At 42.9% G+C, this 24,619-nt stretch overlaps 1 protein-coding gene across 12 annotated transcripts in view; it reads left to right on the top strand.

Moving 5' to 3' along the window:
• Positions 1-24,619, top strand: part of SELP (selectin P) — a 1,134,746-nt gene that overhangs the window by 582,070 nt on the left and 528,057 nt on the right. The window lies entirely within an intron of this gene.

Genomic DNA, 24,619 nt, shown 5'->3' with positions numbered 1-24,619 from the left:
TTTAACCTACTGAGCCACCTAGGCGCGCCAAGAGGACATTACTTTTAATGCAGAAGGCAAGGAAGTGACATGGTCAGATGTGCATTTAAAAAAGACCATTCTACCATGAGCCTGAGGATGGGTTCAATCAGGAAGAGGCTGGGGCTGAGATATCAGTCAGATTCAGTCCTCACCCTCTTTCATACACATTAAGGCAATGGTATCCACAAGGCAAGGAAACAGAGACTCTAAAGAGAAGGATACTCAACAAAAATGTACAAGGTACTAGAATATTGATTAAGTTGGTGGAACGAGAAGGAAGAATCACAGATGACTGAGAATACAAGCCTATGTGACTTAGGAAATGTTGTTTCCTCAACCAAACTAGAGAGCTGCTCAAGTTCTCTATTGTTGCATAATGATTTACCCCAGAGCCTGGTGGCTTAAAATAACACAATCATTTTATTATCGGCTCCTATCAGTGTAGAAGCTCCCTGGGCTTAGCCATAGGGTTCTTGCTCAAGGTCTCTCATGTGTTGCAGTCAGCTGGTGTCTGTGGCTGGAGTCATATCAAAGGCTTCCTCAGTCATGCCTGGAGGCTCACCTTGACTGTCAACTGGAACTTTGCTTGGAGTTATTGACCAGAGCATCTCCATGGTCTAGGCTTTCTCACAGTATGGTGGCTGGGTTCCAATAGCAAGTATTCCAAGAGAACCAGGTTGGAGTGAACGGAGTCATTATGACTTGGCTGTGGAAGTTACATAAGGTCTCTTCTCCCACCAGTCACTTCGCCGATCAAAGTGGTCACAGACGTCCACCCTGGTTCAGGGAGGGAACAGCTCTGGATGGGAGGACTGACAAACAAGATCACAGTGAGATCTGTCGTGGCGGTCCTCCCATGAAAATACAACCTGCCCCAAAAATGTAGAAAGGACAGCACATTCGAGCCCCGGGTTAAATGTGTAGGGTTCCAAAAGCCTGCAGGACACATGGATGAAGAAGATAAATGGGAAATAACACATTTGGTTTGGGAGTCCAGGATCTGTCAGGATGTATGCGGTAACGGAAGTCATGGGAGCAGCTGTGATGGTTATCCAGGGAAAGGGAAGAAAAGAGAGAAGAAGGGAAGAGAACGGGGGTGGGGATGAGAAGGAGGGGAGGGCTGTTACTTTCACGGGACTGCAGGAACAACGTACCCACAGACTGGGCTAAAAACAACGAAACGTACTGTGTCACAGTTCTGGGGCCTGCGTCTGGAACCAGGGTGGTGGCAGGGCCATGACGCCTCTGAAGCTTCTCAAGGAGGGGACTTCTCCTGCCTCTCACACTCTCTGGTGGTCCAGGTGTTCCTTGGCTTGTGGGAGCATCGCTCCAATCCTTGCCTCTGTCTTCACGTGGCTGTCTTCGCAGTGAATACGCTGTGTCTACATGTCCTTTTACTTATGTGGACACCTGTCATATTGGACTCAGAACCAACCCTACCTTAGTACAGCCTCTGTTAACGTAGCTAATTGTATCTGCACAGTGACCCTCTTTCCAAATAAGGTCACATTCTGAGATACTGGGAGGAGTCAAGATTTTAGCATATCTTTTCGGAGGGGGACGCAATTTGACGCATAATAGGGAAGAAGGCGAGGATGACAGAACCAGAAGCCCAGGGATGTTGCAATGTAAGGAGGAGACCAAAAAGGAGGAACCAGTGGGGGGGGGGGGGGAATGAGAAGGAAGACTTGGGACCAAGATTTGGGGATGAAAAAAATGTGATCCAAAAGAATTCAGCCAACAAAAGGCCTGAACGCTCTGCATTTGAATCATGAACTGAGAGGTGATTAGAGACTTTTGTGGGACCAGACTTAAGAGAGGTGGGCAGGAGCTCATGGGTGGGATGCTAAGGACCGAAAGAAAGATAAGGTGGCGGCTGCCAGTCTGCATCCCGGGGCGGCAGAATTCCACAGAAACTCCTTTCGAACTTTGCCCCAGAGCTAGCTCTAGCTAGTAGCCAGAGTTCTTCTTCTTCTTAGCTAGTAGCTAAGTTCCATACTCAGAACTAAAAAGAATACTTGAAGGCGAGAGGGAGAGAAAAAGAGCATAACTGTGGGGAGCAAGCTGGGACTGCCATTTTAGAACCGTCCTTGTGGTTTCCCCATAAGTGGAAAAGCGGCTTTCCAGCACGATCTGCTCCAGGATGGGCCGCTTCAGGGCGAGCACCCAGCAGCCGTTGACGGGAAGCGGAGGGAAGGCGGGGTGAGGGCAGCAGACGCAGAGGCGGGCCCCTACAGAGAGCAAACGAGTACTATTTCCTTGATGCCTAAGGAGCATCCAAGCAGAGAGGCGTTCTGGGCAGCTTCCTTTAAACTTCTTTAAACAGCCTCTAGGAGCGAGAGTCTGGGAGAACAGACTCTTTCTGCCCCCACACTCTCCGAGTGCTCATTTCACCCCCCACACCCAGACCCCCCGCTTTCTCACTCTTCTCATAGCCTCTGCTCTCTTCCATTACCTACTTCCAGCTCTTGCTTTTCCCTTAGCTCTTTTCTCCCCCCATAGTCGGCCTCGTCACGCACAGACAACCGCGGGGACAAACTGTCCCGCTCCCTTCCTGAAACTTCGGTTCCACCCATAACACCCAGGCCAGAAGTCCTCATCGTCGTCCACATTTCCCGAGTCTCCACGGCAGGCAGAAAAAGAGAACGACAACACCTGGGGGGCTCCCCCAGAAGGCGGAGTCAGATACACCCACAGCCCCGAAATCCAGGCCGTGAAATGGTTAGAAATGGCGGAATTGGAGCTAGGGTTTTCCAAGCTGAATACGGCTAGGGCAGCGCTTCCGAAACCGATCGTTTCTTCTCACAGTGGGTGAGAATTTGGATTCTCTCCGGAGGGAGTTGTGTTCTAACTGGTGGAGTGCACCTTGGTACTAGTGATCCGCCTCCTAATGTGTTAGCTTCCTGGGAGAATAGGGTAGGAGAGGGTGGTAAATCCATTTCTCCCCAAGTGTGTGGAATAATAAATGGGGCGTTATCTTTTTTTTTTTTTTTTTTAATTTTTTTTTTCAACGTTTATTTATTTTTTTGGGGACAGAGAGAGACAGAGCATGAACGGGGAAGGGGCAGAGAGAGAGGGAGACACAGAATCGGAAACAGGCTCCAGGCTCTGAGCCATCAGCCCAGAGCCCGACGCGGGGCTCGAACTCACGGACCGCGAGATCGTGACCTGGCTGAAGTCGGACGCTTAACCGACTGCGCCACCCAGGCGCCCCATGGGGGCGTTATCTTTAAATGCTCGGCTAAGGCACTGAAAAGGAAACGAGTTAAGAAGTGTGGCCCAAAGAAGGAATACAAGTATTCTCATATGAAAGCTAATGATTAATATTACTCGGGAGGCAGCAGAGTGGAGTGGGCAAGAAGGTACAGTCTAGAGCCAGACTCTGGTTCAGATTTGCTCTGCCCGAGCCAAGCAGTCAACGTCTGGGCGTGACCGTGGTACCAAATCCACAGAGTTAATGCGAAGACTAAGTGAATGAGTATACTTAAAGATACCTGCACAGAGTGACACTACATAAATGTTACTTCCTATGAAGCAAATTAACAGTTAACTAGGTACCTAAAACTATATTAGTGTTGTTTAAACATTCTAGCCTCCTACAATATAGCATGGTGTATTTTAAATTTTTTTTAATGTTTTTATTTTTGAAGGAGAGAGAGAGAGAGACGGAGCATGAGCGGGGGAGGAGCAGAGAGAGAGAGAGGGAGACACAGAATCCGAAGCAGGCTCCAGGCTCTGAGCTGTCAGCACGGAGCCCGACGCGGGGCTCAAACCCATGAACTGTGAGATCGTGACCCGAGACGAAGTCGGACGCTCAACCGACAGAGCCACCCAAGCTCCCAAAACATGGTATATTTTATATAGCACATAGTATAATAGAACATTTTTTAATTTCTGTCAGTTTTATCTTAAGCCATTTTTCTTATAAACACTTTAAATTTTTTCGATCTAAAATAGGGTTTTTTAAAATGCAGCTTTTTGTGAATGATGTTTGTTCTTTACTCGAATATCCGGCAACATAAACAGAATATATTTTGTTTTTATCAAAGGAAATAAAAGGAGGTTAACATTGAAAATGAAAAGCAGATTTTTTTTAAACTTGGCTTTTGATAAATACACAAGCTATTGTTTTCTACAATAAAATACAGCCAGTGTCTACAATAAAATACAGCCAGTGTTTTCTACAATAAAATACAATAAAATACTGCTATCCTGAGCACGACCAGACTTAACTAATGAAATTTAAAATCCAGATTCCTAACCTCTCTCATGTTTAATGTGTGACTTTAAAGAAATTGATAATCCATCCCTGATTTTACTTTGTAAATATCCAAGTGACATTGAACCAGCTAACTTGGGGTACAAGTAACATATATTGTCCTGCCATCACCTTTAAACGATCTACCAGCCTACACACACACACACACACACACACACACACACACACAGAGTCAACTGCCCCTTAGTTCTAGATGGATTATCCAGAATTGGGTCATATGACCACCTGTAATTGCAAAGGAGTTGGGGAAAACAAGGAACACGTTACTTACAAGCGTCTTAGATCAAACATGATTCATCACCTGGGCCTAGGTGTTGTCACCCTGAATGAAGTCAGGACTATGTCCAGAAAAAATTTAAATGTTGGAAAAATTGATCAGAAAAGTAAGAAGGGTAAGAATACTGGCTTTGAGTCCAAAAATGCCCAAGTTGTCTCAGGAAAATTTTAAAAAGTGCAGTTACTGACAGTTATATGTACAATCAATATTGATAGTTATATGAGACAGTTACATGGCTTTGAAATAAAAGTAGAATAAATACCACTGTCAAAAAAAAATTAGGGCTGTGTTATCAAGGAAAAAGAAAATAAAGCTGTTGGGAGGGTAACAGATAATGCCTGTCACAATAACTTACCACTTACTGACAATTTATAGGCACAGGCCTAGCCGCTTGACATGCATAATGTCCTGTAATTTTCAAAAACACTGCAAAATAGTCATTTGTAAATGCTGGCTATTCTCTGTTCCTTTAAATAAGGAAAACGAGCCTCACTAAAGTTGTAAGTACCTTGCCCAAGGTCAAACAACTAGTAAGTGGCAGGCTGGAATTTGAGCTCAGGTCTGATTCCAAGTTCATATTCTTTCTATAGTGTCACACTGACCGTAAATTTACACTTTGTTCCCTGGCCATCCCTAATTCTATCTGGCTACAACACATACCCTTGACTTCATGCTGTCTTGATCACAAAACTACCCCCTTCTAAGTCATCTCAATCTTGATTTAGAAGATGGCGTTTTGTCTTTTTTTTTTTTTAATTTTTTTTTCAATGTTTATTTATTTTGGGACAGAGAGAGACAGAGCATGAATGGGGGAGGGGCAGAGAGAGAGGGAGACACAGAATCGGAAACAGGCTCCAGGCTCTGAGCTGTCAGCACAGAGCCCGACGCGGGGCTCGAACTCACAGACCGCGAGATCGTGACCTGGCTGAAGTCGGACGCTTAACCGACTGCGCCACCCAGGCGCCCCCGTTTTGTCTTTAACTATGTCAAAATGTTGGAAATATAACAGCGAACAGAACACACAGGTTCCCGATCTTTGAATTTCCATTTTGTAGGGAAGAAAGGTATTTAACATCTAAACCAAGGTGACTCCAGATAGAGTCTTACAGAGAAAATGAAACAAGATAAACGTGGTAGTCGATGTATCTGTGGGCTACATTTGATGTGATGGCTAGAATGGAGCCCCGATTGCTAGAAGGAGATAGTCTGGTCAAATTGGGGGAAAAGAGAACTCTAGGCAGCTGGCTTACGATGTGCAAAGGCCCTGAGGTAGGAAAGTTCCACGGTACCGCAACTTGTGGAATAATGATTGGAGAAAGACATGGTAAGAAATCGGATTTGAGAGGATCTGTATTTTATTCAAAGTGCAATGGGAATTTTGCCCAGTTTGAAATAAGCAGGGCTAACAAGACCTAAATTTGTTTTGATCACCACGGTAGCTGTGAGAAGATAGCTTGACGAAGTGCATCAAGGAAGTGGGAAAATTTGTTTGCTCATTCAGTCTATTTTACTTGGCTTTGCAGTACCACTGCGTTTTGTCACCTTCTCGTGTTTGAGCTCCGATGAACTGTGGCCACTATTTTCTCCTTAAATGCTTTTAAAATACGTGCCTTAACACGCTGGCAAAATTCGCCCTGATATTCAGCATCTCCTTCTACGTGAACGGACTGTATCTGCAAGGCAGTCCTGAATCATCAGTTCATTCGGCCTCCGCATCCAGAGCTCCCCGACCCTTCCAGAAAAGAAAGAAATAGCGGTCAGTCGCATATCTTTTTATAGATACAGCCTGTCAGAGGTTTAGCTTGGTATCATTTGCCATGATAAATTACAAGCTCCCCCCCCCTTTTTCTCTGGGTTCATGAAATTAGCATAATAGAAGTAAGATTCTCCCAGAAACTGTGTTCTGGGGTTTGTCAGTGTGTTCCTAATTGAAATTATGAGTGGAGAAAGCGAGGAGAAACACACGTCCCTTTTGGAAGCCTCCACTGTAAATGTACTACGGTTGAATGCTAACTCCTTCTGGAAAAACCATCTTAATTTAGTTGCAGTGGGAACTGATATTAGTGCTAGTGTTCCTTCGAGAGAAATCTAAATGCCTATGACCCCGCCTGTCCCGTTCTGTTCTTTCGGTATCTAAGCCCTTCAACAAAGACCTGCCAGCCATCCTCAGGATGTGCTTTGTGTATCAAGTTTAAGCTTCTCAAATTCTGGTGGAAGGGAGATACGGAGCAGCAGAATGAATTCTTCGTAAATAATTTAAATTTTAGCTTTCATTGATTTGGGTGAGGTTGACTTTATCCACCGGTCACAAGACAAAACTGGGGTCTGGCCGTTAGATGGAGACTTGAACGATGGGCGAAGCTAAACCAGGCGACTGAGGCCAGAAGGACTCCAAGCAGGAAATCTTGGGCTCATGGATCTTTACGGTCTGAACGATCCTGCTTTAAGGATCCTGCTTTTAAGGGGAAGGCCTGCTTTCGGGAATCTTCAGAGGGTTGAAAACAGACCCCCAGGTGATCAGTGCCGAGAGTGAAGGTTTTCAGTCACAATATCCCATTCAAGCATTCGTGCACATTTGAAGGAAAGAAAAGAAACCACACAATATTTAGTGCCTTTTAAGCCCAGATCAGTGGAAGCATAATAAAAACACACACCAACCCCTCGACTTCCTGGCCTAATACGCCTCGGGTATGGTTGTAAAGCCTGGGTCCAAACTATAGGAACAATGAACCAGGAAGCCTTGGTGCAATTGCAGGGTTTCTGTAGGTCCCCGATTGTGAGTTAGTCTCAGCAGCCAAAACAGTGATTTATAAAACATTGGGGAAATGGGTTTTTTATTCCATTCTCTAGATCCCGAATAAATCCTGGCTATTAGGGATTGCTGACCAGTACTTGGTTTATCTACATCACCTCCTGTTAATTAAACAAACACAAGATTAAGGCAGCTGCGGTTGGTTATCCCACGCATTTTCGCTTTCGTTTATTTGCTTATTTATTGTTAAGAGAGCGCAAGTGGGGTAGGGGCAGAGAGAAGGGGACAGGGGATCCGAAGCGGGCTCTGCCTGGACAGCGGGGAGCCCTCTGTGGGGCTCGAACTCACAAACAGTGGGATCATGACCCGAGGCAAAGTCGGACGCTCACCCAACTGAGCCACCCAGGTGCCCCCTATGCATTTTCAATGGCAACGGACTATATTAGTTGCTGTTTTAGGTCTTACTGGTTTGATAAATATATTTGGAGCGCTCAGAATCTCAAACAAGTGTTAGGATCTCATTCCCCACCCATCTGACTATTATTCATCTCATCCTTCATCCTGCAACCTCTCCTTCCTCCCCACCCACACACAGCCACGCTGCTTATGTGCTTTGTCGACCTGAAGGCAATAACACTTGTGATCTAACCACGTGACTTTGTCTTCTTGGCAAGCCAAACAAATCACTGCCTATTTCTGTACTTCCCTCTCCTTTTATCAGTGCTCGGGCCAGGGGCGGGGGGGTGGTAATCATCCTGGCCGCCTACTTTGTTTTCATGAGTTTGGAGAGGACTGACATTCGTGGAACATTGGGAACAAAGAAGAAAGCTGCTTATAAGTGCCTCGAATTACTATTTTCACATGTCTTAACTGCCATCACGAGAAGGAAAATCTTCCCAATTGGGAAGGCTTTCTGAAAATTAGCCCCACTGCACCAAACCTTTGATCCCCTGGTCAAACTGTCAATCTCTTGAGAACTCAGCTTTCTTGTGAAATTTCCAGGCTGTTCCCCAAACAATTGGTTGCATAAGTTTGAGAGCCAGACCCACAGAGCTTCTCTGTGTTTTGGAAAGTTCCCTAAACAGACATAGGTAACGATAGCACGAGCACGGAGACCAGGGAGTGGGGCCGCCCTGCCCTCCCCAGCACACAGCTCGCTTTTTGCTTTGCCTTGCCACCTCTTGTTTTTATTTTCTCCTCCTACCCTTCTTTCTCCAGTCCCCTCTTCTCTTCTATCCTTTGTTTCCTCCCCACACAACACCTCCAGGCCTTGGACCAGGCTCTGACATCACCTGCTTTGCTTCGGCGGGTCTGCCCCTTGACGTGGGGATGAAAGATGTTTCTACCATCAACTAAAACCCAGATGGGACACCATGTACGACACCTGGAGGTGAAGTTCTTGGTGGCCAACTGCTCCAAGGACAATTTTTTTTTTCACAATGTTTCTGAACTTTTGCCTCCCCAAGGAGTTAAAAACGGGGCCAACATTATGTAAAGTGCCATGCCAAATAACTGAAAATAAACAGTTGGTTTACTGTCGGACCGTGCTAGTTTTCACTTTTCTGAAGTGTGAGGTCAAAAGTCTGATTCCTTTGTGTTGAAAGCAGGGTTTGTTTGCTAAATTGGAATACATATAAATGGAAAATAGATTGGATAAAAAATTTTTTAAAAATGTGTAACAAATTATACATTTAACTTTATTATACATTTATAATTTACTTTGGTGTAGACTCCCTCTTGATTTAATAATAAAAGGCACTATGCATGCTATTCTGTGTGTTTTTTATATCAGTACATAAGCTTATAGCTTGCCAGTTTTATGTACAGTTAAGAAGTGTATAAAACTGACTTTTTGCAGTATTTTTGCACTGTTTCCTTTCGATTTTATAGTGTCTTATTTAGACATCAGTCCTAATTGCATGTTCCTTATATTTTCTCCGCCCTTGTCATTGCTGTAAAATGTCTTATATGTGACTACAAACGTGAGATCTTTATTCTAGCCTTTTTTGTAAAAGATTATCCATTGATTCCCATATGCAAGAAGCCATTTTACAGGAAAAAATCATAAATCCCAATAAAACCATAAATAACAATTATAAATAAATTTTAATAACTACCATAATAATAAGTATAAAATAATATACATTTTTATTTATTAAATATAAAATCAATAAGAAACATAGGTAAGCAATTACAAATTTAGGAATTGAAAAAATAGATTCAAATATGCAAATTGAGATAAATGGTATTATTGAGACTTTTCATCTATTAAAAGCTTTTGAAATAAATCATAAACTGATTTCAAGGAGCAATCTTAAGTGAGTGACGTTTATCAATATAAATTAACTTAGCAGCTCTTGTTTGGGAGGTTCTTATATGTTCTCTCTTTTTTTTTAATTTTTTTAAACGTTTATTCATTTTTTGAGAGACAGAGCGTGAGTGGGGGAGGGGCAGAGAGAGGGAGACACAGAATCCGAAGCAGGCTCCAGGCTCTGAGCTGTCAGCACAGAGCCCGACGCAGGGCTTGAACTCACGGACCATGAGATCATGACCTGAGCCGAAGTAAGACGCTCAACCGTCTGAGCCACCCAGGCGCCCCAATATATTCTCTCATTTGTAAGTGATAGTCTTTGACATTTCATAATTAGTAGGACCTCCTGTATGAGCATAAATGAGAAGCTATATATATACATATAATTGGATCAGAATTCCTGAAGATTAAAACATATCTAAAAAGAACTCTCCCAATGAGCTCATCCCCACACCAAAGGTTTTAAAGAGGAGTCTATAATTGTTCTGTCACCTCCTGCTGCACTCCCCTCTTTCGACTCTGGGAGAAGACTCTCACCTCTTTCGACTCTGGGAGAAGGTTCCATGGACTAGGTTAAGAACCATATACATCAGCCTGTTCAAATAATTATACTTACTCTTTACAGACACAGTTTTAAGGAAAGCAATTCCAGAGATTTGATTTCTATATCACTCTTCCCTAAAAGCACTCTGCCTACATAGGTGTCTTCAGTGAGATCTTCGTTGGCCTTCTCTTTCCCACTTCCCTTTGTCCGTAGCCTGTCACCCACTGGGCAAAAGAAAGGTACAGCTGTCCCCCATCCCTGTCGGTGCCATGCATCGTTCTCAGGTAGAATAATCTCGGGGGTCCCAAATAAAGCAACAATTTTAAATATTTGTGTCACTTCATCTGACCAAAACACCGTAAACTGTCACCACCTATCACACTAAGAAATGCAGTATTTCTTTTTCCCAGCACAATTTTATTTTTATATACACTAATTATAAAAAATTATAATTTATGGAGATCGACCCGATCATTTGCATATGAAAAATAGCTGTAGTGATAATACAGAAGAAAATTTGGGCTCTTAGAACTGTAGGGTTACAGAAATCTTATCTTTTCTTTTGCTGGGCTAAGATAGCAAAGGGAATTTAAATTTAGACATGAAATTCTTGACAACGGAGATGATAAAAAATGGAAAAATTTTAACGTTTCTTACACAGGCATAGGAAAGGGTAATCAATAAAAGATATTTAAATATAAAATTATGTTACATTGGTATACAATTCTGAGGAAGAGGTAGCATGGAAATACAATTTTAAGGAGAAAAGAGACTGATGAAAATATCTAATTATTAAAGAGATTTGTATGCCTTTAAAATTAGATGATGGTTGGGGCGCCTGGGTGGCTCAGTCGGTTGAGGGTCCGACTTTGGCTCAGGTCATGGTCTCGCGGTCTGTGAGTTCTAGCCCCACGTCGGGCTCTGTGCTGACAGCCTGGAGCCTGCTTCGGATTCTGTGTCTCCCTCTCTCTCTGCCCCTCCCCTGCTCATGCTCTGTGTCTCTCTCTGTCAAAAGTAAATAAATATTAAAATAAAAATTTTTTAAATTAAAAAAAAAATAGATGATGGTTGGGGCACCTGAGTGGCTCAGTCAGTCAGTCAGGTGTCAGTTCGGCTTGGATCATGATCTTGTTGTTCGTGGGTTTGAGCCCCTCATCGGGCTCTCTGCTTGTGGTGGGGAGCCTGCTTGGGATTGTCTCTCTCCCTCTCCCTCTGCCCCTCCCCTGCTGGCTCTCTCTCCCTCTCAAAATAAATAAACTTAAAAAAAATAAATAAATAAAAATAGATGATGGCGTACATAATATTGCTATAGATATATTTAAAAAGAAGAGTAACGGTTTTACTTTAAAATTCAATTTGAATGTGCCAGCAACTATATCTTTTGAAACTATATAAATTTATGATTGAGCATTTTAGTTTTGAACTTTAAAATGTGCAAAGGGAAACTATAATCTGTCAAAATTATCTTAAGATACATGAGAGAAACAAAGAAGGTCCCTTATAAAGAGAATGGGCTCTGCCTTGTGAAGCTTACATTCCCAGCTGAAAGAAGCCAGACAGGCAGGGAGGGTAAGCGCCAGGTGGCATTTTGTGTTCTTTCAGGAAATACATCCTGTCCTTTCTCCTCCCACCTGGAGGCGCCCACCAAGCTAAGAAAAAAGAAAAAAAAAAAAAAAACTCAAGGTAGACTATTTCCCTTCTTTAAAAAAAAAATAATGTTTATTCATTTTGAGAGAGACAGAGAGAGAGAGAGAACAAGTGGGGGAGGGGCAGAGAGAGAGGGAGACACAGAATCTGAAGTAGGCTCCAATCTCCGAGCGGTCAGCACAGAGCCTGATGCAGGGCTCGAACTCACAAACTGTGAGACCATGACCCGAGCCGAACTCGGATGCTTAACCGACTGAGCCACCCAGGCACCCCGAAATTATTTCCCTTCTAATCTAAATGGAGTTTAATGTGTTAAATGGCAAGAAAATACAAATGGATCCCATAGGTTCCTCTATGTCAAGGGCTTCCAGTATTTCCAAGTGACTAGACTAACCTTGTGCTTCTCCTATGTCCAACCACATGCCATTAGCCAACAAAATACAATGCCTAGCAGCAACATACTAACATTTTATCTAAATGAAATCAGGTTTTATAAATGTCCATCAACCGACGAATGGATAAAGAAGATGTGGTTTCTATATACAATGGAATACTACCTGGCAATGAGAAGGAATGAAATCTGGCCATTTGCAACAACGTGGATGGAACTGGAAGGTTTTATGCTGAGTGAAATAAGTCAGTCAGAGAAGGACAGATATCATATGTTTTCACTCACATGTGGATCTTGAGAGACTTAACAGAAGACCATGGGGGAAGGAGAAAAAAAACAATTACAAACAGAGAGGGAGAGAGGCAAACCACAAGAAACTCTTAAATACAGAGTACAAACTGAGGGTGGACGGAAGGGGGAGTGGGGGAGAGGGAAAATGGGTGACAGGCACTGGGTGTTGTATGTAAGCCAATTTGACAATAAATTATATTAAAAAAAATAAATGAAATCAAGTAAAAAGTACATCACAGAGAGATTTGAATGAGAAAGAAAAACACATAAAGTATTCAAAAGGGAACCGTGGAAGAAAGAGACTATGATCCTGCTATGACAGTATAAAGATCTGGGGACTGATTGGATGTGTATGTTACCTAGAGATGTGTGTGTGTGTGTGTGTGTGTGTGTGTGTGTGTGTGTTGGGGGCAATTTTTCCCTGTGCTGCTACCTATTTGCAGTGGACTGAATGGCTGAGTCCCCCAGAATTCAAATGATGAAGCCTTAATCCCCAGTGTGCTTTTATTTGGAGATGGGGCAGTTGGGAGTTAATTAAGTCAGGTAGATGGAGCCCTCACCATTGGATTAGTGCCCTTATAAGAAGACAAACACGAGGGATGGTCTGTCTCTCTCTTTCTCTCTCTCTCCCCCTCTGTCTCTCCCAGGTGAAGATACAGCAAGAAGGCAACTAACCATTTGCAAGCCCAGAAGAGAGCGCTCACCGGAACCCAGCCATGTTGTCACGCCGATCTTGAACTTCCAGCCTCCAGAACCATGAGAAATACATGATTATTGTTGCAGGCCCCCCAGCCTGTGATGCTTTGTTACAGCAGCTGGGACCAGCTAAGACCTTGACCTCTGCAGTGAAGCATGCCCCAAGTCTGCCTGACTTGTTCTTCCCTACCACACGCTTTTCTCTATCTCTCAGGGACAGAAAGCCAAGAGCTAATTCAGAGTGTGTTTCTGCACCAAAGCCATTGCTAAGAACACCTAATGCCTGAGAAGACAACAGGGAGAAATGAAGATAAGAGAAAAAAATCTTAAAGGAAAAGGATGCAAAGAAAAAAAGATGAAACCTGGGGAAAAGTGGGAAAAATCAAAACTAAAACCATGAGAGCATATTATCCAGTCTCATTGGAAAGGAATTCTATCCTTAGTTGGATACAAAGCAAATTAATTTTACCCTTCTTGGCATTATTTTAATGCAGTCTTTCAATGCTCCCTAAATATCACATTGGAAAAGCCACCTATTGAGTTTTCTGAAGAAACTGCCGGGATGGAGTTTTGGACGATGTCTGATTGCATTAGCTAATTGGAAGGGTTGTGAACTAACTTTCAGTGGAGAACTAATTTTGAGTAGAGTTAGCTCTTTCTAGTGCTCTTGTAAAGATAAAGGGAGAGAGTAAAACCCTATTCTTAGGTTTCACCCCAGAGGAAGATTTACAGTGAAGTTAATGACACTTAAGCTTCTAGGTCTTCAGCTACATGGACTCTATCCAAGGCCCTGAGAGGCCACATCTGTTTTTGTAAATTTTCAGAAGTAAGATATTTGAGCCACAATCAGTTAAGACCGCCGTCTCCTTACATTCTCACTTTCCTGTCCACGCATTTCCATACATTCCATAATTACGGGGTTTGCGGTCATTTCCGTGTGTACGCAGTGATGACTGGCCGGGCTGGTGTAGAAATGGCATCCAGGCCAACTTCTGTGGCCACCTGTGCTTTCTGACCACTGTCACTACACAAAGGTGTGGGGCCAGAGGGCATACTGAAATGCAGTATAAGAAGGTCTGTCTTGACAAGATGCAGCATGTAGAGTTAGTTATAACACGTCACACATTACCTTTTCCATTGTGATGGGAATTGTGAGAAATAGAATGTTAGAATTATCAGAGTGCCTATGTTTGTAGAGCACACACTGGGAACAGTGGTACAAACAGCGCGACTGCGTTTGAAGCCACAATTGTGTTCATCTAACCCAAAAGGAGTAAAACAACAAATTTCAATCGACTATGCTAAAGGAGAGACTCGGCTATCTTTGTAGTCTCTCTGTAGAAAATATTACAGGGGCGCCTGGGTGGCGCAGTCGGTTAAGCGTCCGACTTCAGCCAGGTCACGATCTCGCGGCCCGTGAGTTCGAGCCCTGCGTCAGGCTCTGGGCTGATGGCTCAGAGCCTGGAGCCTGTTTCCGATTCTGGGTCTCCCTCTCTCTCTGCCCCTCCCCCATTCATGCTCTGTATCTCTCTGTCCCAAAAATAAATAAACGTTGAAAAAAAATATTACAAAAATGTTTTAATGTGAAAAGGCAATCAAAAAGTACGCAGTCAAAAAATGTAGGAAGACAACATCGCAATAGGTCAGGCGGTCAATTAGTAAAAATATTATGTTATTTTCTTGGTTTTGTGATGTTCGCAGTATGGGTCAAAAAAATTTTTTTGAGAGAGAGAAAGAGAGGGTGCAAGTGAGGGAGGGGCACAGAGAGAGAGAGAGAGCAAAAGAGAGAGAAGCAGGGTTCACTGGAAGCGGGTCTCCAGCTCACCTGATGTAGGATTCGAACTGGCGAACCATGAGTTCATGGCTTAACGATGGAGCCACCCAGGTGCCCCTTAAAATTTTTTCAAGTTATTTTTGGGAATCTCTTTTATCTTCCTAAATTCTTGTTTCTGCCTACGTCCTTAAATTGCAGAATCTTCAGGCTTCACGAAATCCCATTTGCTCTGCTCCTGCATCCATGCCTCATGGATAGAGGTAAGTGAATGTGCCCCCTCTTGTCTCTGTTCCAAATGACATCATGAGCTTTGCCTCCTGCGCTTGAGGAGCGATCGTACAATCGCCCTAAGAATAGGTAGGAGTTATTAACATGCATTTCTTTTTCTTCAACAGAGTGAAACAAGGGCTTACTCTCTGGATTTCCAGATGCACTTAAAATGAAATAATAATGTTGGGCCAGTCTTGCCCTGCTTTAAATTAATCACTCCAGGAAGAGACATTAAAGCTTTCAGACCACCAGTGTGCATAAATGCTTTAGTGCCCCAGACCATACACCCTCTCTTGATTATTCAGGACACAAGGAAAGTTAAGCGCAGTAAATGAGGCTGTTTTATGATCCATTTAAATAATCTGAAAAGGAAATTAATACTTTTATTACTTTTTATAAGTGAAAAACTTCCTTAAAAATCTATAAGAGTTCTTTATGTTAGAGTGGTTAGGACTACTCAAACCAAAACATGGATCCAGAGAAATAATGGAAGGTTAGGGAGAGGATGCATGGCCACACAAATCAAAACGGAATAAACAAGAGAGGCTGGAAAGTAATTTGGGGCTAAAAAAAAAAAATCACCTCAAACAGAGCCAAGAAAAGTCACTCGATTAGAAATCAGGTTGTAATTTAAACATAAAGTATTTCTTAGTCTTTTTGAATAATATGAATTTTTTCTAGGGCTATGGCACTTTGGAAGGGGATTCTGGAGAAAATGTGGAAATAGTTTGTGACTCTCCGCCCACATTGGTCCCTTCAATACGTCTTTATGTGAGAAACATCCTGTTAGTCACTTTGCAAACACTCATCCCAAACTTTAAGTGCCCACAACAGTCCAGTAGAGAAAGTAAAAATGTCCTAACGGGATAGAAAAGTTTACTTCTCTGATGTCATCTTTTACCTACGTCTGCCTCAGTCAGTTCCAGCCATCCTGGCTGTTGCTCTGTTTTTGAAATACGCCTCGCACACTCCAGTCTCAAAGCCTTTGAATTAACTCTTCCCTCTGCCTAGATTCTACTCTCTGCTAGCTTCTACAGGGCTCCCTCCTTTACTGTATTTAGATATCTGTTCAAATGTCACCTTCTCTGAGAGCCCCTACCCCGTAATTCTTTGTCGCGTTAGCTTGCTTTATTTTTCTTCTGAGCGTGTCACAGCTTTTCAGTTCTCTCTAAAAGTCCTTAAGAGCTAATAAGCATTGGGAGATGGAACTTAATCGTTGCATGGCTGAAAAGGAACACAGAAAGTAACTTTGCTCTACAAATGTGTCACACAAATGCCAGCTTCTAATCTGAAGCTCCAGCTAGATTTTAGCTGGTTACACCTTGTCAAACTCTTCTGTTAGCTGGACATTATCTCAATAATTTATTTCCTTTTGGGGCGCCTGGGTGGCGCAGTCGGTTAAGCGTCCGACTTCAGCCAGGTCACGATCTCGCGGTCCGTGAGTTCGAGCCCCGCGTCAGGCTCTGGGCTGATGGCTCGGAGCCTGGAGCCTGTTTCCGATTCTGTGTCTCCCTCTCTCTCTGCCCCTCCCCCGTTCATGCTCTGTCTCTTTCTGTCCCAAAAATAAATAAAAAACGTTGAAAAAAAATTAAAAATAAATAAAAAATAATAATTTATTTCCTTTTATAGAGGCATTTAGACCACTCACGTTCCCAATAGGCATCAGCTGATGGGACTCAAGCTAAGAAAACTCTAGGAATGTTAAGTGAGGGACGATTTCCATGGTGTACTAATTTCCTAGGGCCACTGCACAACAAATTAGCAGGGCTTAAACAGAAGAAATGTATTGCCTCGCAGTTCCAGAGGCCAAAGTCTAAGATCAAGATGCCAGTGGGGTTGCTTCTTTTTGAGGCCTGTGAAGGAGAATCTGTTCCTGCCTTCTCTCTTAGCTTCTGGTGGTTTCCCGGCAATCGTTGACATCCCTTGACTTGTAGATGCTTTGCCCTCAATCTCTACCTTCACTTTTACATGGCATCTCCGTGTGTGTGTGTGTGTGTGTGTGTCCAAATTCCCCCTTTTTCCTTTTTGTTTTAAGTTATTTATTTTTATTTTGAGAGAGAGAGAGAGAGAGCATGCACAGGGGAGGGGCAAAGAGAGGGAGAGGGAGAATCCTAAGCAGGCTCTGCTCTGTCAACGCAGAACCCGGCTCTGGGCTTGCACACACCAGTGGAACCATGAGATCATGACTTGAACCAAAGCCAAGAGTCGGCCATTTAAATGACTGAGCCACCCAGACGCTCCTCTCCTTTTTTTTCTAAAAACACAGTCATGTTGGATTAGGGCCCCCCACTAACAACTTTATGGTAACTTGATCATCTATAAAGGTCATGTTTTCAAATAAGGCCATGGTTGGAAGCCCTGAAGGTGGAGACTGAATCCTCTTTGGGGGAGGACGGGATTCAACTCACAACACACAGTATAGATGGGATGTGGGAGAATTGCCGCGTGCAATGTAGTTAAGACAGGACTGTTTCTGCCTCTGGGCCTCAAAGGGTAAAGGAAGGACACAGATACTAGAAGAGGGAGGAGAAAGTTGTGTATAGAAGCTGCCTCAGGAAAAGCAGTGAACTTTGGTTGAGCAACAGAGCCCACTTTGGATGATCCATGAGAGAGCGAGCCGAGGGATTGATGTCCTGACTTCATTCTCCTCCCTCTTTCCAATCTTCTACCAGGGCTCCTGCTGGGCCAACCCAACCAGAAGCCAGAGAGCAGGGAATCCTTTTGAAATAATCAACATAAATCGATGCTTTAGAAACATTCCTGGGGCACCCGGGTGGCTCAGTTGGTTGAGCGACTCTTGATTTCAGCTCAGATCATGATCTCACAGTTCATGGGATCAAGCCCTGAGTTGGGCTCTGCACTGACACCATGGAGCCTGCTTGGGGTTCTCTCTTCCTCTCTGTCTGTCCCTCTCCTGCTCATGCTTTTTTATTCTCTTTCTCTCTCTCAAAATAAATAAATAACCTCCCCCAAAAAAGAAAAGAAACACTTCTGTTAGTGTAATCTGATTATTTTTAATTTGGTCTTTTGCATTTTTAAGAGAAACGCATTTGCAGGATTAGTTTACATCAGCTTAGAAGATTCCTGTCTTATTTTTCTTTTATAGTGGAGAGAAGATGCAGAGCTTAAGAGGAATGGTTCGATGGATGAAGACGTTTCTTTCCTCACTTGCACTGGCTTGATCAGACCATCTACCAACAGGATCTTGCCTGGAGTCTCGGCTCTACCATTTACCAAATGGTTGGAAACGGTGTGTTTGCTGTTGTGTAAAATGAGGTGGACTGGAGCTGAAGTCAGGAAGTCAGTGATGTTATAGGTGATGTGACTTCCCCCATAACCGCAAAGGTCTTCAGTAAAACTGCTAAACTAATAACAGATTTAGGAAAAGCAGGCTTTATGTTTGGATAACACAGGGTGAATGCAAAACAAGGAAGAGAAAACTAAGAAGAAGGAAACCATCAGGAGTTGACAGAAATTACAGGCATAGTTCCAAACCTGCAGAGGCATCAAGTTGGAACCTTAAGCCAAGTTGTTCTAAGTCTGCAAGGGAGAGTAGAACCTCAGCTGACGGTCCGAATACCCCTAAACTTCTCCAAGGATTTTTATGCTTTAAAATTTTTCATTCCACTTCTTTTAATAATCCCTCTAGTCCAGAACTTCACGTCTAAATTTAAGGTCTTATTTCTGTAATTTCGGCTGAGTCTCATAGTTGTAGCAATAACCATAATAGCTGCCCGGTACCAGCAATGGAGTCAGGCTGTCTGGATTTGAGGTCTCAGCTATGCGACTTACAAGCTCAAGCAAATTACTCACACTCTTAAAACTATACAGTCTTTTCATCCACAAAATGGGACTATGATGTCTGCATCTCTCATAAGGCAGTGGTGACTCTCAAATACATTAACATATACAAAAAACCTAACAGAGTACGTGGCACTAAGGAAGTCCTCGATAATGTTTGTTATTAACATCATTTCCATATGTTGAGCGCTGTTTAAATAAATCATCATATTTAATGCTCATAAATAACCCTCAGAATTAGCTGTTTTAATCTTCAGTCTACAGATAAAGAAATTAAAAGTCAGAAAGCCTAAATAATAATTAAAAAATAGCTATTTTATCCATATCCTGCTACATTTATTTATTCCCGTGTCAATGTGATCACAGAGAAATAAATGTTTGAATGAATCAATGAATGAATACATTTCCTCCTCTGACCTTTTGTGGACCCAGAGAAGGGAAAGAAATAATTTGTCTCTCAATTCTGCCATTTTTTTACTGCTCACTCACACTCTAAAACCAAGGATTTAAGTGCCAATTTCATTAATGTTCTATTTTCTTTTTCTTCCAGAGAAGCAATAAAAATATTTATATGAAAGAGATGTAAACCATATTGCTTCCCAAGCTCCGACACCTTGACGTTTTTCTTTCTTGATTCTTCTACAAGCTGCCTTTGGAACATAATCTATGCCAATTGAAACTATCAAAATAAATTAAAAGTATAATTTTGCAATTTCTGAACCAAACATTCTATAAAAACTCTAATGAATAACATGTACTTTTCCTTTTTCTCGCTAATATAAATGTATTCTCCCAAAAAAGTAATCTAATCTTCTTGGTACAATTTTTCCTACAGAAATCCATACTCTTTATGGCTCATGATTTCCTTACTCTTTTCCAATCTCTCTTCGCAGAATGTAATTTGTGAGTCTTTGAAACTGACATTAAATGATCTAAATGGTCCTGACTACCAGCACTTTCTTTCTCTATTTTGGAGCTGGATATGTAACTGAGGTTAGTATTAAGTCCTACCGAATAGAGACAGTCCTTCTTCTAGATATAGAATGCTCTACTGAGGGGCGCCTGGGTGGCTCAGTTGGTTGAGCGTCCAACTTCGGCTCAGGTCGTGATCTCACAGTTCGTGAGTTCCAGCGCCGCGTCAGGCTCTGTGTTGACAGCTCAGCTTCCTCTCTCTCTGCCCCTCCCCTGCTCTCTCAAAAATTAAGCATTAAAAAATTCTTTAGAAAAGAATGCTCTGCTGAGACAGTCATTGGACCATAATGACCATCAAATGTCTACTGTTTCCATTTGTCACCTACTGCTGATTCTAATCTTCCGCTGGTTTTGCAAGTAATTCTTTACTACTAAGCAGTTCAATTTCTTCCTTTCATTTGATTTAAGGATGTAATGAGAAGTACGCCTGTGGAGGCACATACATCAGTCCCCAAACTACGCTCTGCCGGCTCCTAGACTACTCTGTCCCGTATTAGTAGGAGTCAACATGTACAATATGGACCCGAGGGCATGGGAACTAAAAGGGCAAAGTATAGATCTGACACCTGTCTACTATTATGTAGCATTTAGTAAAAGACAGACTTCTTCAAAATTCAGTGGATTCAGTCTTCTGTGATAGTGCAGTGTCCTCTTCTCTAGACATCATAGGCAAGTAAAGAACTGTGACTTTGTTACGTAAAAGTGACTGACCATCGATGGCTCCCAGAGAAGGGCTCTTGGTTCAGCCTCTTTGCCTACTTGTGACATTGAACACTGGCGGTGCCTTGCTCTTTGATTTGCCTGTCAGCGTGCTCTCAGTTTGCTACCTCTCTATCCATCCTCACGAGTATTCCCTAACTTTTGAACCTCCATTCCCACACTCAACAAACAGACACAGAAGGGGAGATAGAGAGATGAACAGCACCGTCTTCGTCCTCAAGAGGCTTTTAGGCTCCTATGCAGAGATGAACAAGACATTAGATAGTGAACTAATATGTTATCAGTGACTCTGAGTTCCCTGAAGTATGGAATTATTTAACTTTCCCTCAAAGCCTTTGGGGGAGAAAAGGCTGTTGTGTATCTGTGGTTACGATATCGCCGAGCAGGAATTGTCTTTCCCTCTGTCGCCGACTGGGCTGCTTTCACAAAATCAGGGGATTTCAGAGCCAACTCTCCTTTCACAGATAAGTGACCTGAACCGAGAGAGGGAAAGCAAGTGGCCCGTGGCCGCGAGGTTTATAGGGGGCGAAGCTGGGCCAGAACCAGACCCCCCCGCGCCTGCTGCTCCTGCTGTCGAGCCTCGTAGCAGCTCTTTCGGGGCTGAATTTTCCCTGTGAATCGGTAAATAACCCCATCCTCGGCGACATAACGGGTTGGTATTTCCCTCCAGTTCCACAGCAAGGCCTGCGGATCTGAACAGGGGCAAAAATTCACACCTCTCTGGATGGAGCAAACAAATTCTTCAGATTCCATGTCAGTTTGTGGAAGATTCGCTGTGAAAGCCAGCGACCTCTGGCCTGCAGGCTGGAGAAGTGGTTCTAAGCCCATTAAAATTCATGCTTAGAGCCTGATAGATCATATGGGAGCTGCTATAACAGAAATCATTCCTGAGGTCACACGGTGCGTTAACCCCCGTGCTCCCCGACACAGTGATGACGGCTCAGATAAACAATCCTGGATTTAATGAATCCTCAGATAGACAAGTTTATCCGGGAAAAGGGTGAGTGGTCTCCCCCAAGGCTGCCTGATGCAGGATACAGTACAGAAGATCAAACAGTGACAGAAACCTGATGATAGTTGCTTTCCCAGTGGTAAAGATGACACACAGATATCCTGTGACCAAGTAGGAAAAGGGGAGAAGTAAACAAGGAAGGGAGGGGAGGGAAGTGGGGAAGGGGAGGATACAGGAGGGAAGGGAGGACAGGGAAGGCAAGGAAAGAAAAGGGAGAGAAGGGGAGGGGAGGGTCCTGGAGGGGAGGGAGGAAAAGAGGAAGGAAGGAAGGAAGGAAGGAAGGAAGGAAAAGAAAGAAAGAGAGAAAGAAAAAGAGAGAAAGGGAAGGAAGAAAGAAAGGAAGAAAGAACGAGAAGGAAGAAAGGAGGGAGAAAATGGCAAGAAGGAACATTGTGTCACCAAACTGACGCCTGTCAGATAAAAGAGACTGGAGCCATAATTCTTCCCAGCGTTTCTAATGGGATTTTAATACAGCATTTGGCCATCATATTTTTTTCATTCCTTCAATGACATACATGCCTGAAGTGTAGCCACGGAGCCTCTGAACTCTGTATATTTCTGTAATACACAAAGAAAACAGCCGTCACATCCATTTTAAGGAACTTTTAAATACATTACAGTGAGGTCCATAGGCCCCGGATCCGAAGGGAACTGCACAAAGCCTGTCTGTACATCATCTGTGACGGGCCTGAATTCCAGCCAAGGCAGGGTTTTTTTCTAAATAATAAAATAAAATACTGTGTTTTTTTAAAGGAACATTATATTTTTAAACTGGAAATCATTGTATTTTGTATCTTATGTGGCATCTGAAAGTGATTTAGTTGAACAATGTGGTTTCTGATTGGTATTTGAATTGGTTCCAGAACATTTTTCATAATAACCATCTTAAAGATCCCAATTATCTGATCCTCTTTCCCCCTTTCACATGGTTTCGTAGGAGGTTTCCAGAGAAAAAGAGAAACCTGCAAGGGCAGGCAAGCCAACTCACATCTAGCTAACCCATGTTTGCCTGCTAGGCTCGAAGGAAAGGGATTGCTAGTTATTCTGAGTTGTCCAGGATGCATTTATGGCTCAATAAAGGAGGCCTTGGCATTACCAGAATAATTACTTACTCAAACAAGCCTATAAAACCAAAGGGTTGCCCCAACTAAAAGGTAAGCAGAGAACTTTTTCCTTTTAGTGCTAACATGTAAACCTAGTAAACTGTATTTAGATTTCTATAAAATCAGGTCTGGATGCAAAATGGCTGCTTGATTTACCAGGTGGGCAGCTGAGTCAATTCCCCAGGGTTCCATAGGGGCTGAGAGAAGGCAGTCCTATTAAATATGAAAGAACGCTCATTCATAAATGGACCCAGCCTCATTTGTGGCTTGCAGAAATTGTGGCGTGGAGGTTAAGAAAGCAGGTCCTGGAGTCAGCTGCGTCTGAGGCTGCCTCTACCGCTATTACCCGGTATCACCCGGGAGCAGTGATTCATATTCTTTGTGTCTCAGCTGTATGGTAGAGATCACGTGATGCCTGTTTTACGGGATCGTTGGAAGAAATGAATAGAACGCTTCATGTGATGGGCTTAGAACGACACCTTGTCTAGAGTGGGGCACACAGTAAATGGTAGCTCATGTGATTAGATGTAACAGAATCTTATAGCAATAAACAGAAGCTTTTATTATTACATACATTAATGACAAGAACAAATAGTTCTTGACCACTGTCAACACATAGTGCCCGACGCCATGCTAAGCATTTCAAATATGGTGCTTCACATAGTCGTCTCCAGGTAAAGTTCTTATTTTAGGTGAAGTTTCTGTTAAGCGACAGAACTGAAAATAGAGCTATACAACTATAGGATAGAGTACATACAACTATAAATAGTAAATACAACTATAGGATACTCAGCTAAATTTGATTTCAGATAAACAGGAAGTAATTTTTTAGAATGAGTGTGTCCCAAATACCGCCGGAGACATGCGCGTAGGTGTGGCCACCCTAACTGGAAATCGAGCGCCCAGATCGATTTTATCAAGCTCGTACCTTTTTGCTTCCCGTCACATAAAAGGTTCTATCTAGAATGTCACTTATGCCGTGTATATTTTATTCTCTAGCATTTTCCCCCAACCAGAGGGTTCTTAGATTAAAAAAACAATCCAGGAATTGCGTGTGCTTACCGACTACGAGGAAAAGTGAAATGTTCAAGACGAAGAAGCTGAGGCAGGTACAGAGTATAAAGCTGGTGCGTCAAGCCCCGTGTCCTCGAGACGATGATCTCAAAGCACATCCGCGGTTACTGACAGCACTTAAAAACAAAGCGGCAAAATGACATTTTATATTGAGAAAAAATAGGTTTTGCATCATAATTTGCAACTACATACTACACCTAACATGGCTTTTTTTTTTCTTTAATGGTATGGATTCATAATCTGATTCACTCATTCAATAAAAATTATGGTCTTTACGTCAAGTTACCGTGCAGATGCTGAAGGAAAAAAAAAAACAGACACTGTCCCGGGCTTCACGAAATATACACTTTAGTGAAGAGATGTTAAGTAATTAAGTAAGCACAAAAACAAATGCAGAGTTGCAGTCATCACAAGATCTATGAAAGAGGAGTACATGGAGAGATGAGCCTAGAAGAGGGGCGCTGGAGTCCAGAAAAGTTTTGCATGAAGTAGGAAGATGCCCTGATTACCTGAGCTAAGATCTGAAGAATGAACAAGATTTGATCAAAAAGGGTCAATGGAACGATTAATAGCATATTCAAAGTGCCACAGAAGAAGGGAGCATGGCAAATATGAGGAAATGACAGAATATCCCTTCAGCTGGTGTGGAAACGTGGGGCGTGGGCGATATTGGGGGTAGATGGG

The sequence above is a fragment of the Felis catus genome, chromosome F1 (assembly GCF_018350175.1).
Source record: "Felis catus isolate Fca126 chromosome F1, F.catus_Fca126_mat1.0, whole genome shotgun sequence".
In the NCBI taxonomy this organism is placed as follows: domain Eukaryota; kingdom Metazoa; phylum Chordata; class Mammalia; order Carnivora; family Felidae; genus Felis; species Felis catus.
This window is presented reverse-complemented; position numbering and strand designations above follow the sequence as displayed.